Raw genomic sequence first — 4,025 nt, 5'->3', positions numbered from 1 at the left:
GGCGTCAGCAGTGGCTTGTAGTTATAGATAAAGCTAAGGCGAAGCCTCCTTAAAAGATACATTAAAATATACTTTTCTGTAATTTATTAAAGAATTTAAATTATTAATCAGCATTTTGAATAATTGCTATGCACATTTAAATAATGACAGTCAACATTTTTACAGCTTTTGACATCGTTAGTGTTTTTCGAACAGGCAGTAGTTACTTGACATACTGCTTCACTCGATGCAGCTGTGGTTTGAGGGCGTGGATTCCACGGATTACAGCTATTTGGGCTTATGGAGCGCTCAGCTAACTTGGACCTAATCGAGTGATACCAACCTCCAAATTATTTTCAAGTGACTGGGTGTTGTGTGATGTCCTTAGGTTAGTTAGGTTTAAGTATTTCTAAGTTCTAGGGGACTGATGACCATAGATGTTATGTCTCATAGTGCTCAGAGCCATTTGAACCATTTATTTTCAAGTTCCGCTGCTTACAAATGGCTCAAATGGCTCTGAGCACTATGGGACTTAACACTGAGGTCATCAGTCCCCTAGAACTTATAACAGCTTAAACCTAACTAGCCTAAGGACATCACACACTTCCATGCCCGAGGCAGGATTCGAACCAGCGACCGTAGCAGTCGCGCGGTTCCGGACTGAAGCGCCTAGAATCACTCAGCCACCGCGGACGGCCGCTGCTTACACCGGAGGGAGTGGCTGACCCTTCACTCCATTATCTTTTTCGCCACATCTCTCTATTACGTTTCTAAGTGTTGTTAATCGACGTTTAATACTAATATTTTTATGGTGTCAAATATACCTTACCGTTTCTCGCATTGGCATTGTGGTCTTCTGCACTAAAAGCATGCATAATTTTGCGAATGTCTCGCTAGAGTGCGCTAGGATGAGGTAACACGACTTTCACCATCTCGTGAGAGTTTTACGAACGGTTAGATAAAACATTAGTCCGAAATATGTGTCATAACTGTCATTGCTTGTAAGTTCCTTCCTTGCTAAAACCGGTTCCCTGATAAAGTATGGTATTTTTGGTGTATTTTGACAGTTGTTACGTCTGTGTTGTGATACAACTGTCAAAAATACGTATTTTGAAATTCAGTTGAATGGGGCTGTCCAGCACTAGAGACTTGGACGACACTGGCAAACGGGTTGGCAGCCCTGTCCTGCAAGGAAACCACGAACCGCGTCTGCCCCACATCCTGGCCACTAATGCTGAGTGTGGAGTCCATCCGGGTTTCGCTCACTTCCTTGTCCTCAGATGCAACACCGTATAGGTTGGTATCCTGCAAAACAGGATCGCATAACGTAGCTTCGCGATGGAAATTGATAGCACGCAAGCAGAACGCACTGTGTTCGTTTCGTAGCCGGCACCGATGTGAATGTGTTCCAGATGCGTGACCTAATTTCCGCGCACGCGTTTAACGCAAGGAAATAACCCACGCCACGCCCATACAGTGCACTGCGCCAAACCTTCTCGGTCTACAACGCTTCTGAAGAGTTCAATGATACAAGACGAGCCCGTGTTATTATTTTCAGTGATGTTTATTCATATTAATATCGAATTAATTAACTACGTTATGTAATTGTGTTTATGTTTTGTTTCATGCCACCGGGGGAGGCCAGTGGGGGCTTGCGTCGCATACTTTCTTCGTATCTGGATTAATAGCACCTGTCACAGAAAACTAACCAGCCAACGGCTAGATCGCAGAAGAGGATCCCGTTATACTCCCCTGAATCTCTATTTTTTAATTGTACTGTAGCAAGAAAAATGTTTTATTTTAGTTGTGCCATTAGATATTGAAAAACGAATTTTTCTAAGTCCATCCGTCAAACAATTCACAGCTTACAAATGTTGTTGTTGACACTGGCAGAAAGTATTGTAATACCGGGTGATTCAAAAAGAAAGAACATATTTCAGTTGTTTATTACAGACAAACGATAAAAGATGGAAACACCCTGGGTGTGTCACTGGATAGAGGTTATGTATTTGGTTTTGGTTTTGAAGTTACTCTGTTGCGTGTTTGTAGCAAAATGCCGGCTAAACCACAAGAGAAGTCATTTCGCGTGTTGGAATTTACACAAAGTCAGTCCACTGATAAAGCGCAACGCGCATTCTGCCGACGATCCAGCAAGCCGCCGCCTCCCCCAAGCAGATACACGACTGGCTTACAAAATTCTTGGAAGTTGGCTGCATATGCAAATGTCGAGCCAAGGCGGGTAGACCAGGAACTTCTACTTGTTCAGACCACTGTTTGGCGTGTTCTGAAACGGCACCTTACATGTGACGTCTTACAAGTTGCAGTTGCTGCAACAATTAACTCACGCAGGCTATAGCAGAAGGTACGAATTTTACGTTTTAGTTCTCCAGCATATGACAGAGGACATTTTTTGCGAACTTCACATCTTTTCGGACGTAGCGACGTTTCATCTACCGAGTAAAGTAACCGGCGTAATGACACACTGCGAAGGTCACAAAATCCCTGCGTCAATAGGTTCACCGAAAGTTAATGCATTTTGTGCCGTTGCTGTTCACAAAGTTTATAGACCTTTTAAATGATAATTAATTGAAACCCTCAGCTTCCGACAGGTGTTGTTGATTTACCTCGATGGGGACAGCTGAAAATGTGTGCCTCGACCGGGACTCGAACCCGGGATCTCCTGCTTACATGGCAGACGCTCTATCCATCTGAGCCACCGAGGACACAGATGAATAGCGCGACAGCAGGGACTTATCCCTTGCACGCTTCCCGTGAGGCCCACATTCCCAACTGTCCACAATCTACATACGTAATGTCCTCGGTGGCTCAGATGGACAGAGCGTCTGCCATGTAAGCAGGAGATCCCGGTTTCGAGTCCCGGTCGGGGCACACAATTTCAGCTGTCCCCATCGAGGTAAATCAACAACACCTGTCGGCAACTGAGAGTTTCAATTAATTATCATTTATTCTAGAGACGCTGCACGGTTACCAATGGTGTCTGTTCTTTGCAGAACAGTTGTTATCTTCATATTTATAGACCTTTCTTTTGCACGAAGGAAGCTGTGACAGGAATGTTATACCTGGGCATGCTTCAAAATCGGCTGTCCACTCAACTTGACGAATATTCGAATGATTTCATTCTTATATATGACAGTGCGCCGCGGCACTTTCACTATGAGGTGTGGCGTTACCTTAACAACATCATTCCACAACGTTGAATTGGAAGAGGTGGACGAGAAGATCTTGTTCATTGCTTTTGGCCTCCCACATCAAAAGAACACACACCTTGCTGTTTTTTTCTCATTGCAATACATAAAAGACAGTCTTTGTTCCAATTGTGGCAGCTGCCCTTCAAGAACTGAGAAATCTAACCATTGAACCTGTCGATTCAATAAATAGGGAGCCGTTGATTTGTGTGTGGAATGAAATGGACTACCGTTTCGATGTTTTCCGAGAAACGCATGGTGCTCGTGTTGAATGTATGGTATGGTGTCTGTGCCAATATAAATTTTGGACTCTTCATCTACCCAGTGACATGCGCAGTGTGTTTTCCGTATTTCATAGTCGAAATTCGTTCTTTCTTTTTGAATGTGCTGAAGTTTTTGCAAGGGGGATAGCAGCAAGCTCATGGTGTCTTTGATATGTGCAGCGATGAGGAGCTAAACTGCGTTTATACCAAAGAATATTGTACGATAGGGAGCAACCGAATGAGACAGTGCATTTGTTAAGACACTGGCCTGATCTTAATTTAAGTTTTCCGTGGTTTTCCTCTTGATTTAGGCTTGTCGTTGTTTTCCTAAATCATTTCAGACAAATGCCGGGATTGTTCTTGGTGAAACAACTCGATTACTTGTATCGTCCTCACAGAAGCATAGTTATGTATTCTGGGTGCATGAAAATTTTTGAGTTATTCATTTCCATTGTGGTATGATGACAAATTTAACATCATTGTAATGTGATCCATTGTTGCTTAAGAAAATAAATGAATAAACTGTCTGTGATTAGCTGCAGTGAATACAATAAAATCGAGTCTCCAATATTTTTTG

General features: G+C 43.0%; 1 non-coding gene across 1 annotated transcript; it reads right to left on the bottom strand.

Moving 5' to 3' along the window:
* Positions 1–2,628: 2,628 nt before the first annotated feature.
* On the bottom strand, positions 2,629–2,702 carry Trnat-ugu (transfer RNA threonine (anticodon UGU)). Its single transcript has one exon. It is a non-coding gene; the product is annotated as a tRNA-Thr (tRNA).
* Positions 2,703–4,025: the final 1,323 nt, after the last annotated feature.

This window comes from Schistocerca gregaria, chromosome 7, assembly GCF_023897955.1.
Source record: "Schistocerca gregaria isolate iqSchGreg1 chromosome 7, iqSchGreg1.2, whole genome shotgun sequence".
Classification (NCBI taxonomy): Eukaryota; Metazoa; Arthropoda; class Insecta; order Orthoptera; family Acrididae; genus Schistocerca; species Schistocerca gregaria.
Note: the sequence above shows the minus strand (reverse complement) of the source record. Positions and strands in the feature narration are given on the sequence as shown.